The sequence below is a fragment of the Crocodylus siamensis genome, chromosome 1, assembly GCF_052110815.1.
Source record: "Crocodylus siamensis isolate JL-2025a chromosome 1, ASM5211081v1, whole genome shotgun sequence".
In the NCBI taxonomy this organism is placed as follows: Eukaryota; Metazoa; Chordata; order Crocodylia; family Crocodylidae; genus Crocodylus; species Crocodylus siamensis.
Window position 1 is genome coordinate 353,700,317 of NC_143395.1, and position 12,991 is coordinate 353,713,307.

General features: G+C 43.4%; 1 long non-coding RNA gene across 1 annotated transcript in view; it reads right to left on the reverse strand.

The window, feature by feature from the left end:
* Positions 1–576: 576 nt before the first annotated feature.
* LOC149874933 (uncharacterized) overlaps positions 577–12,991 on the reverse strand; it is a 46,740-nt gene continuing 34,325 nt past the window's right edge. The window contains exon 4 of the long non-coding RNA XR_016439992.1: positions 577–616. This is a non-coding gene — a long non-coding RNA (uncharacterized LOC149874933). The remainder of the gene's footprint in view (positions 617–12,991) is intronic.

Sequence of the window (12,991 nt, forward strand, 5' to 3'; positions counted from 1 at the left end):
AGAATAAATACTCACTTCTGTGAAGCCCTTGCCAATGTAAACCAACTCTAAAGTGGGTGTAAATTGCACCAGGAACTAACATGTTCCAGGATTTTAGTCTGACATTTTACTGATCTCTCTCTGTCATTTGCTAAGCTTGTTCTAAAGCTTCTGTATTATGTACAAAATGTTACCTTTAGAAAATTAACTTTGAGATCGACAGTGCAACATGTTCTTCCTGATTTAGGCTCTTTGAATTATAGCTTTATATATAAAACTGAGTGTTGTGCAAGGAAAGAGATGCACAAAGGTTTCTATTATTCTTAAAGAGGAAACAAAAATCTGAATATGCAATACCACGTAATTAGTGTAGCATCTCTAAGTGGACAGATTTTAATTCTCCACACTTCTCTGGGTGGCCTTTCAGTCACTGGTGATCAATATTCTTTTTTCCTCATTTACCCATCTGTCAGTTTCCAGGAAGAGAGATTTCATGCACATTCTTCCCTTTCCAAGTATCTGGAAGCTTCAGGCAAAGGCATCGGTATCCATTTTCTCCCTTTATCCTAGGGGATCAGATCAGGTGATCACTTGGGCTAAGATTTCACCACTTTCTTGGACTTTGGTGTGGACAATGCTTAAAATAAAAGAAAATGGTTATTTTCAAATTTCAAAAGAAACTGGTTATAAAGGCTCAGTGACTAAAATAACTGAAAAATGAAATGCAATCCAATTTCTGATCCTCCATTAATGTAATCACCCTACCTGTTGTCCATACATTGGCAAAAGATGGTTATGCTCCTTTCAAAGGAAAATTAGGATCTCAGGTTGTGTCCCCAAATGCCTGCACATGCAGTTTGTGGCACCACAAACCGCACTCCTTTCACATTAAACAGTGTGCAGTAATTTGTAGTGCAGCAGCAAAATTTGCTACCAGTACATTTCCCAATAGTGGGAAAAAAAAAACCCTGATAAAAAAAAGAATGGCAAAGAATAGTGTGTGCCTGGACAAATGTGGAAACAGGGAAGCAGGTAGCCCCCTGTCTCTGCTCCCCGACTCTGCACCCTGCAGAGTCTCTGAGCCAAGGCTCACTGCACCCCAGCCAGCCACAGAGCTCACAGCGTACCTTGAGATGGGGAAGCAGACAGCCCTGAGCTGCCTGGTCCCCTGCCTCCATGTGCTGCTCCCTGGTGGGCTGGGGCACAAGGCACCTCAGCATGGGAGCTGCCTGCCGGCTAACTCTTGTGCCTCCTATCTTCCTTACAGCACATGGAGCCTGGCCAGGAGCCAGGAGGACCTGCCAGTAGATAGACAATTTGCACAAAGCAGGACAATTTGTCCCTCAACAAACCACACATGCAGGGATGTGTACTTAGCCACAAAGTAGCAGCACAAATTTGTGCCACTACTATTTGTGCTGCTACAAGTGCACACTTCTGTTACACTGTTCTGGATACAGCCTTAGGTAAGAGAAACAGGTGCATCTGATTATAGCTGAGGAATCATCATAATACCCAGATTTTGTTCACAGCATCTCTTTCAGCACTTACTGAGTGAGAAAAAGAAATTCCCCATAATTTTAAAATTCATCCTTAGACCTAGATTTGGTTGGGTGGGGGGTGTTAATCCAAAATTCCATGATATGACTTCCTAGTTTCCATGACACATTCTTTTAGAAGATTCAGAGACAGTTTCAGATAAATTCAAAACCTGAATTTAATAGGGAGATGAATAATACATTCAGAAAGTATAATCTATATTACCAATTCTGATATAAAACTGTTTATTTTATTCTACATCTGAATTTTCCATTTTTTTCACAGTTGTATTAGCACTGCATAACAGTATTTTAAAAGACATGAGCAGGGCAAGCTGGAAGGTATAACATCTGAGAAGGGGATAGATTGGGCTCAGCATACCGCATTTTGTGGAAGGTATTTTGGTTTGTGAATAGCCTATTAGCAAGATGTTTCTACTAAATTAATGATCAGTAAAACAGTTAATAGCATTGACATTTAAATTGTCATGATTCAATAAACGGGGGCAGTTCACACCTCTCAAAGCTATTGTTTCAAGCTGTTTGTAAATGTAAAATGACAACAGTGCATCCGATACATTCTGTTCATATTTTGAAGGTTTACTGTGCAAACATCAGTACTAGAAATATTATTAGGAATGAAAATTTTCACTCCAGAGGACAATTCAGTGACAGAAATTCAATGTGGGCATAATTACTGGAAAAACAAAAGACTTTGTTTTGGGGCTAAGTTCTGTTCTTTATTACATGAGAATCTAATATCTTTACTCTGGGATTTACACTGACACCTCCCTGCCATAGGGTTCTAACACAAAACTACATACCATAATAGACTTACCATTTCTAGAAGTCCTAAACATATGGTTATGATGAAAAAAATGACCATGTACAAATGTTGTTTCTCTATCTAAAGATATAGCAATGTGTTGCACTACATATTTCCTTCTATGATCAGCTTACTTTCCATGTGGATAGAGGAAATGAGGTTGATGTCATATACTTGGACTTTAAAAAGGCCTTTGACCTGGTGTCCCATGATGTCCTCATGATCAAATTGGGAAAAATATGGACTCAACTACTTCATAGTCGGTAGCTAGGTAACTGGCTCTGTGGGTTCAATTGACCCCAAAGCGTCCAATAGACAAAACTGAGTTAGCATGGTGAAGGGTGACATGTGGGCCAGGTCAGTACTTGGACCAGTGGTCTTCAACATGTTCATTAATAATTTGGATTTGGCTGTTACAAGTGATCTGGCAAAGTTTGCTGACAACACCAAGCTACGGGGGAGTGTTGTCACACTCGAAGACAGGCTGGCAATACAGGCCAACCTGAACAGGCGCATGAAGTGGGCAGACCTCAACCTGATGTTGTTTAATACAGAAAAATGTAAAGTGCTCCACTTGGGAAGAAATAATCTACAATGCACTTACAGGCTCGGCAGTGCTCTGCTTGCCAGTACCACAACTGAACAAGACCTGGGTGTCATGACTGACAACAAAATGAACATGAGCCACCAATGTGATGCTATAGCTGGCAGAGCTAACCAACACTGGCATGCATCCACCGAGGAATCTTGAACAAGGCAAAAGATATCATACTCCCATTTTACTCAGCCTTGGTGAGACCACAACTGGAGTACTGTGTGCTGTTCTGGGCATCATATTTCAAGAAGGATCTGGAGAAGCTCGAGAGGGTCCAGGGGAGGCCTACACATGACTAGAGGCCTGGTGACCAAGACATATGAGGAGAGGCTGAGGGATTTTAGCTTGCTCAGCCTGGAGAAGAGCTGACTCAGGGGGGACTTACATCAGGGTTTAGGGGAGCATCTATTCACCAAGGCCCCCCAGGGGGGACAAGAAATAATGGGCACAAGCTGACTGAAGATCGCTTCAAGCTAAAATTAAGGAAAAGTTCTTTACAAGCTGAGTGCCGAGAGTTTGGAACAGGCTCCCCCCAGAAGTGATACAGTCATCCCCCTTGGTGATTTTCAAAAAATGTCTTGATGACCATCTTGCTGGGATCATTTGTGGGCCCATTACTTGCAGGCGGGGCTGGACCCAATGATCTGTAAGGACCCTTCCAGCCCCTAATAACTATGAAAATTATTCCTTTCTGCTTCCTTAATATCCAAAAATTATGACTTAATTTTTATTATTAAGGTCAGATTTGACAAATTATTTCTCTCACCCCATTCTTAAGTCATCAGTAATTTAATTCTCATCTATCAATGGATCTACTTTTTGTGATACTCTATTTAACCCGATATATTAACCCAAGTTGTTCTTATTTTCCTGGCATTAACTCATTAAGACCTAGATTGTGCAGGTTGTTTCAACCAAATATGAGCTGCTGGGCTCTAAAGCTATAAATGTATGTGATATTTGTCCTTAGACCAGTTGTGACCTTCTTCCATAGATTCTTAAGTCATAGGATTGATATGTTTGCATGTCACCCTTCCAATCAGGTTCAGAGAATGGCTAAATGCACTGCCACTCTTGCACCCATTGGTGGCTGGAGAGAGCACACATCCCAGCCTGCCTTACCCTGTTCAAGTGGCCACAGGTTTCCCTGACTCTGCCAGCAATAAGCAAAGCACTCCCAGGGATTTCAAACTGTAGGTGGTGAAATTTGGGAGGGATTTTCTGTTATTCCCTACACAGCTTGTGCTCCTGACCACATGCCTGTATTTTCATTGCATCTGTGCTGCCATCACTGTGACTCATAGCTCCCATCACCATTGGCAGCTCTGGGTCTGTCTGTGGTAACTGCCTTGTGAACCTTGATGGCTCAGCATCATGAACATGTAAAGAAAATTGAACAAAAAAAGTGACATTGGTAGGCTCCAATGGCTGCCATGACTATTCCTACTTATGCTAAGAGCCGGTTAGTGCTGCCATGTCTAATTTTTTGAGTTGTGTCCAAACTCTGTTAGGAAGCAACAGTCACAAAAACAAAACATGTGAGGAGTTAGGCCTCAGCATGGGATAAAAAGTAGCCAAAACACAGAGCAGAAAAATTCCTAAAGCATCAGGTGCTCCATAATAGGAAATGGCTAGTTTTCAGGACTGTCCAATAGGCACCTTGTAGAATTACAGAATCATAGAAAAGTAGGGCCAAAAGGGACATTAGGGACTCAGCTAGCCCAACCTCCTACTTAGATAACTTACAATTTACTCCTTTTAGTAAGGCAGAATCATACTTTAAGACACAGTCTCATTCAAGTGCATGTCTAACCTGCTCTTGAAAAGTTCCAAGGATGGATATTCCACAGGTTCTCTAGGTAGCCTGTTTCCAATGCTTAACCAATCTCATAGGGAGAACTTTAGTCAATGTTTCAAGGATATGCCTTCATCATTTCTACAGGCCTGAACCCTCTTCTGAAGGTAGGTACTAGGGGTGTGCAAAGTGGGCCATATTCAATTTGGATTTGGCCTGATTCAGGGGACAGTGATTCGATTTACTGGTTTGGATCACTGTCCTGATTTGATTCAGCCAAATCCAAATCTGAAGATTCAATTCTGATTCAGAGAACCAGTGATTCAGCCATAGACACAGCCTTAAATGTTTTTTCTACATACGTCAAGGTACCAGGCATGGCTCATGAATGCTGAGATGGTGGGGTAGATGGAGAGTCCCACAGGAGCGTGGGGGGGGGGGGCCCACATGCTCAGGAGTGGAGCCAGAAATGGACACCCCATCCACTGCACTCCCACTGGCTTGGCGATTGGCCTCAGGGGGACCCCAGGTGCTCCCCCCAAACCCAGGAAGCACCAGTTGCTGAGCCGGGGGGGGGGGTCCCCTGCATGGTCTGAGGCAGACCCAGAAGTGTTTCTGATCCACTTCTGGGTCCACAGCCAAGTGCGCTGGGGACCACCCCCACCCCATAGGACACTCCATCCATCCCACCATCTCAATGTTCATGAGCCACCTGGTACCTTGAGGTATGTAGAAAAAACATATAAAGCTATAACTGTCTGAATTGTCGAATGTCTCTGACTCTCTCCAAATCAAATGAGAGGCTTTCCATTTGATTCAGAGAGATTAATGGGTCTTCTGATTCAATTCAGATACAGAGATTCAACTTCTGAATTGGGCCGAATCTCCCCTGAATCAAATTAGCGACCGAAGCTTTCCCCATTCCTAGTAGGTACCCACACACTTTTTTGAAGCTTTGCCACTTTTCATAACACAATACATCACAAGTGTTAGAGGATACCAGGATATTCATACCAGGCTAGCCAATAGCCTAGGGCTTAGGGCTCACTTCTGGGAGATGTTGGTTTAGATGCCCTCATGCAAAGGAAAGAATTGAAGCGGGGTCTCCTTTGTCTGACTAAACATGCCAACCACTACATTTTTGTATAATTATATAAAGGGGATATAACGAACTAGCACTACCATTGGTGCTCAAGTTATAAAAGAAAGTGGAAACCATTACTGTATTTTGTAGGAAACCTCATGCTGTCAGTGTGTGTTAAAACATGCTCTAAATAAAACCCATGAAGGTACTTAGGTCACTAAATATGACCTAAGACAGCTGTCTTGAAATGTGGGCCCCAAAACTGGATGCCATACTCCAGGTGAGGCTTCACTAATGCTGAATAGAGTAGAAGAATCATTTGATTTGCAAGGGATATTCCTTTTGATACAACTCAATACAATGTTAACATTTTTTGCGACAAGAACACCCTGCTGGTTCATATTCAATATATTACCCACTCTAACCCTCAGGTCCTTCTCTGCAGTGCTGTACCTAGCCAGTCATTTCTCAGTCTGTATTTATGCATGCAGTTATTCTTTTTTTATGGATGCAGGACTTTGCACTTGTCATTACTGAATCTCATCCAATTGATTTAAATCATATATCCAGCCTATTCATGTCATTTTAGATCCTGGCTCCACCCTCCAGAGTTCCTGCAATTCCACTCAACTTGGTGTTATCTGTAAATTTGCTAAGGATGCACACAATTCCATCATCCAAATCATTAAAAAAGATATTAAACAAAAACATACCTGGGGCAGACCTCTGAGGAACCTCACATGATATCACCTCCCAACTAGAGAGATCACGGAAAACTGGTGGAATCGTCTCATGATTGGAGTGAAACCATAGAGAGCTACATCCTGCATAGAAGGGACCAAGCAGGGAGAAAGGGAAGAGGGGTAGCTCTCTATGTGAGGAAGCAGTACAAGAGGGTTTCAAGCTACTTAACTTTGGAGCCAATGCCAGCTTCCAGAGGGGTTTCATAGTTTCAACTATAAAACTATGAAACCTCTCTGGAGGCTGGCATTGGCTCCAAAGTTAAACAGCGTGAAACCCTCTGGATCAAGCTTTGGGGGTGAGGAGTGAAGTGAGAGAGACCTAATTGTGGGCATTTATTACAGGCCACTGAACCAAGGGGAGGAGCTTGATCTGGGGTTCTCTCAAGAACTGGCTGCAAGTTCAAGAGAGTTGATTGCCATGGGCAACTTCAATTACCCAGACATAGATTGGGAGGAACACTCAGCTAGGCCAGATCAGTCATGTAGCTTCTTAACTGTAATTGAGCAACTTTTTCTGAACCAGGAAGTGCAAGGGCCAACCACAGGTCCTGCTCTCCTAAACTTGGTCTTGGCCAAAGGAGATGATCTGGTGTGTGGCTTGAACATTGAGGGTAGCCTGGGCGACAGCGACCATGAGCTCATCAGGTTCACTGTCCACTGCAAGGTTGACAACTCAAATAGCTGGATGGAAGTCCTGGTCTTCCAAAATGCTGATTTCAGCAGGCTCAGGGCATTAGTAGGGGAGGTGATGCAGGACCAGGGATGGAAGGCAAATGGGGTGCATGAAGATTGGTCATTCCTCAAGGACACAATCTTCAAAGCACAAAAGAAAACCATTCCCATGAAGAGGAAAGGTAGCAGAAGGGCTGGCAAGCCCTCCTGGCTCAATAGGGACATTGCGGTCCTCTTGAAAAAGAAAAATAATGCTACACACAGTGGAATCTAGGAACAGTCCTCAAGGAAGACTATACAACAGTGGTCCATACTTGTAGGGAAATGTTTAGGAAAGCTAAAGCGGCAACTGAGTTTAAGTTAGCCAAGGGAGTCAAGGACAATAAGAAGTCCTTCTTTAAGTATGTAGGGAGCAGAAGGAAAACAAAGGGAAGTGTGGGCCCCTGCTTAAAACCTCCAGACAGGTGGTGACAGACACTCAGGGAAAAGACTGAACTCCTGCATTCCCACTTTGTTTCGGTATTTCACCAAACCAAGGGGAAAGAGAAGCAAGATAAGGATCACAGGGGACACGATGGGAATGATATCCTTCCCATTGTGAAAGGAAGCCTTCCAACTTTTGCTGTTGCAAAACTAACTAGAAAAGCTAGACATTTTAAGTCACCAGGACCAGATGCACTTCACCTGACAGTGCTGATTCATAGATTGTTAGAGGACCCATGAGAGGTGACTGTCCAGTTCTCCTTTTGAAATTTTCCAGGGTAGGTAACTGCACCACTATTTGAGGAAGTTTATTCCACAGTCTGGACACCCTGACTATGAAGGAGTTTTTCCTGGAAGTGAGCTTGAAGCAGCCTTCCAGGAGTTTGTATCCATTGCTCCTGGTCTTCCCCAGGGGTGCCTTGGTGATCAGCTATTCACCGAGTTCTTGATGTACTCCCTTGATGTAACAGAAGCCACTACCAAGTCCCCTCTCAGCCTTCTCTTCTGCAGGCTGAAGAGGCCCAAGTCCTTCAACCTCTCCACATATGGATTGTCTTGCAAGTCCCTGGTCAGATGGGTGGCTCTTCTCTGGACACTCTCAAGTTTTTCCATAACCTTGTTGAAGTGCGGCACTCAGAACTGGACACAGTACTCCAGCTGTCATCTCACCACTGAAAAGTACAGTGGGAGTATCACTTCCTTAGTTTTGCATGAGATACAATGGTTAATGCATCCCAGTGTGTTGTTTGCCCTGCTGGCCACAGCATCACACTGCTGGCTCATGTTTATACAGTGGTTAATCACGATCCCTAGGTCCCTTTTGGCCATAGTGCAAGTCAGATCATCATCACCGAGCCTGTACATATGTTGGGGATTGTTTCCCCCAGATGAGCACCTTACACTTCTGAGGGTTGAACTTCATCTGGTTCCAGTCCACCCAACTCTCCAGCCTATCCAGGTCCAGGGGTATCTGCAAGCTATCTTCCAGCATGGTTACACTCCCCCATAACTTGGTGTTGTCTGCAAACTTGGCCATCAAGTTTTTCACCACCACATCCAAATCATTGATAAAGATGTTGAAAAGCACTGGTCCAAGCATGGACCCCTGAGGAACACCACTGTACACTTCTTGCCAGGTCAACACAGATCTATTCATGAGAACTCTCTGGGTCCTACCATGAAGCCAGTTTTCCATCCACTGAACTGTTTAGCAGTTAGCCCACAATGTTCCAATTTTTCCACAAGGTTATCATGGGATACTAGACCAAAAGCCATTTCAAAGTCTAAGTATATAATGTGGACCTTCTCGCCCATGTCCAAGTGGTGAGAGACCTGTTCATAGAAGGAGAGGAGATTGGTAAGACAAGACCTACCTGCAGTGAAGCCATGTTGGTTGTCATTCAGAATCTTACCCTCAATGAGCGTATTGTGCACAGATTCTTTAATGAGTTTTTCCAGGATTTTCCCTGGGATGGAGGTTAGGCTGGTTGACCCTATAGTTGCCCAGGTCCTCTCTCTTCCCCTTCTTGAAGATGGGCACAATGTTGGCCCTTTTCCAATCCTCAGGGATCTCCCCTGTGTGCCATGATTTCTGAAAGAGTTTTGCCAGGGGTTCCACAATGGCCAGGTTCCGCAGAGAAGGTTCTTTGTGTAAATGTGACATCTTTTATTAGACCAACTAAATACTTGGAAAAAATGTTCTCTGCAAGCTCTTGGGCACAAACACCTTTTTTTAGGCATAGGGAGAGTCTTTGGGTGTTTTGGGTGCTCTCCTTGGTGGAATAGAAGCCCATATGCAAAATACTTTTAAAGTGTCCAGTTATACTGGCTGTCTCAGTTTTTGGGTGACCTTTCTAAGACAGGTTAGAGTAGCAAAGCCCTCAAATACTGCATGCTAAGTATTTTCCAGAAATGAGGCCCTCAAGATTGGCATCCTATCTAATTAGAAACTTTAAAAAATTTTGGTTATATTCTTTTTTCTAAATATCTAACAATACCTACATAAAGGTACAGTAAGTAAAAAAATGTCTTTTCTAGGAACTGTTTTTTAGCAAATATTATTCCAGATATTATCTCTTCTAAGCTAAAAACACTATTCTCTCCACTGTGCTTATAAACCTCTTGCATTTATTTGAACATAAGACGGGGAGGGGGTGTGTCTTAAAAGCTCCTTGATAAAAGCTCCTTGATAAAAACTCCTTGTTTTATATTCACATATATGAAAACTTCATTAAATACATTGTCTATCATTAAACTGCTGCCAAAAGCAACATGTGCTCAGTAATGGAAACCAAATATGAAGCTGATTAAATGCAGTCAACACTGAACATGACTATGAAACACATGACCCATACTGGGCAAACATACTGAAGGGAACCTTTTTTAAATTTGTGTGGCCCTTTAAAAATGGGCAGTTGTGTCCCCAGGGGGAATGAGCACCAGGCCTGAAGGTACCCCACTACCAGTATGAACTGGGCCTGGAGGTGCTACAATACCAGGCTGGTACCAGGAGGGCTCGAGCCAGATCTGACACCCTCTCCTTGTGTTAAAATGCTTGTTCTTAGGCAAAAGACCAAGATGTTTATGATCTTTTTCTTTTTTTAAGGAAAATTTTTCATGTTCCAAGTCAGATCAGCCCAATCAATTCCAAATCAGTGAGTCATTCCAGAACCATATGTGGCCCTGCTATGGGCAAATATCCTCCACCCCCACCTGGAACTTCAGATGCTTCCAAGTCATTTAGCGGGCATTGTATGTGCAGGCTCACGTCCAGAGGTGTGGATGCCCTCAAGTGTTGCTTGCCCTCAGCCATATGGCTAAAGGAGGAAGAAGTGTTCCATTTTCATAGAGTGGGTGTAAAGCCAAAATCTTTCTACTTGATCTTAGTCAACAGGCCAAGAACAAGCCAGTGCAGCCCATCTGAATAACACATTTAGTAGTGCCCATTGCACTCAGCTCCCCTCAGCACCAACTCCTTTACAGTCATGGTGAGCTACTATATTAAATACATTTCAACTTTCTCTTCACTTCCACAGTTGGTCAGTGCCTTTCTTTCCCATTTCCAATGATTCCTGTTTATTCAACAGACCGAAATATCTAAATACCTAAAATTCAGATCACCAAACCATTAGATGCAGGGTAGCAGTGGGGTAGCAGTGGACATAGTCTTCCTGGACTTTCAGAAGGCCTTCGACATTGTCTCTCACCTTGTTCTCATTAAGAAACTGGGGAACTGTGGTGTCGACACCCACACAGTCAATTGGGTCGCCAACTGGCTGGAGGGCTGCACCCAGAGAGTCATGGTGGATGGATCATTTTCATCCTGGAGGAATGTGGGCAGTGGGGTTCCGCAGGGCTCGGTCCTTGGGCCCGCACTGTTCAACATCTTCATCAGTGACTTGGACGAGGGGGTAAAAAGCACCCTGTTCAAATTTGCTGATGACACTAAGATGTGGGGGGATGTGGGCATGCTAGAAGGGAGGAATAGGCTCCAATCGGACCTAGACAGGCTACAGGGGTGGGCGGATGAGAATAGGATGGGATTCAACACTGACAAGTGAAAAGTGATGCACCTGGGGAGGAACAACCGGCACCATACCTACAGGCTGGGGAACTCCCTTCTTGTCAGTACAGAGGCGGAAAAGGATCTTGGAGTCATCATTGACTCCAAGATGAACATGGGCCGGCAGTGTGGGGATGCAGTCAGGAAGCCCAACCGTACCTTGTATGCATCCACAGAAGCATCTCGAGCCGGTCCAAGGAGGTGATACTCCCCTTCTATGTGGCACTGGTCAGGCCACAGCGGGAGTACTGTGTCCAGTTCTGGGCACCGCACTTCAAGGCTGCATCCTCACTCCAACACTCTTCTCAATATTCCTTGCTACATTTGACCAACAAGCTTCAACCCAGAGTCAAGCTGAATTACTGAATGAATGATAAACTGTTTAACCTCAGCTAACCACAAGCCAAAACAAAGACCACCCTAACCTCAATAATTGAGCTCCAGTAAGGTGATGATGCTGTAGCGTGTGCTCACTGAGAAGCAGACCTTCAGGCAATCATCAATGTCTTTATAAAGGCATACAAGCAAATAGGACTGATGCTTAACATTCAAAAGACTAAGGTCCTCCACCAAGAAAATCCTAAAGAACAGTCCCCAGCTCTGGTAATCCAGTCTGCTGCAGGAATCTCAGTACCTTGAAACCTCACAACAACAACAGGAGATAGAAAAGCAGAAGTGGCAGAAACAGCATGTTGCGGACCAAATCAAAAACCAAGTGCCACTCACACCACATGGACGCACATGCCTGAGCTGCTGTAGGGTCTGCCAGTCCCCAGTCAACATCACCACCTGTCTTTGGACACACAAATAAGACACTCATGGAAGACAATCATCCTCAACTGCAGGAGAAGAAGATATTTGTGTACATCTGGTATTTGTACATGAAAGAGAACATTCATGCCAAGTTTCAGTCTGCAGCTTACAACCATTCAAAAGCATACATATTTATAATTGCAATTTAATTTTAAACACTTACAGGCCCTGTATTGTAGTGAATATGATGCTATTATAGAAAAATACAAAAGCAGATACTCCCAATGCTTGTCACAGAGGCCATATGCATTTCTGAAGCCAGTCATAAAGCTGGAAAGATCTCTTGTTCATTCCCAGGTGATTATAGCACAACTGAAGCTACTTATCCTAATGAACCAAATGATACCACACTACATGAATCTCTGCTAAGACTTTTCCCTGTGCAATTAACAGAAAACATTCCCTTACCCATAGATCCTTAAAGACTGCCAACTAGTTCCAGCTTCTAAACTGCAACAACAACCACCACACTTGCATTCACTTCATCAATTTAAAAACCACACAGACCACACAGTTGACATCAATTAACTCTGATTAAAAATATTACAGCAGAGCCTGGAGGGTTCTATTCTAAACCTTGATTTTCAGGGTCTATGACTCATCCAATTTAATTTTATACCAAATTAATTTACATTAGATTGAAATGTGAAACCAAAGTTGTAAAGTTAGAGGGGTGCAATATTTTTTTTAATGGCTTAAATATGTTTGTCTTGTCACATTTCATAGAGATAAGATAGTCATAAATAAAGGAAGGGAGTGAGAGGATCAGCCAATCTCAACAATCCATTAAGCATCTACAACATAGGCAGTGTGGGCACTTTTACACATGCTCCGGGGGTGAGTTAGGTAGTGCTTTAATTATAGCATCTCTGAGAGCCACTCTAATAAAAGCTTCACTGAA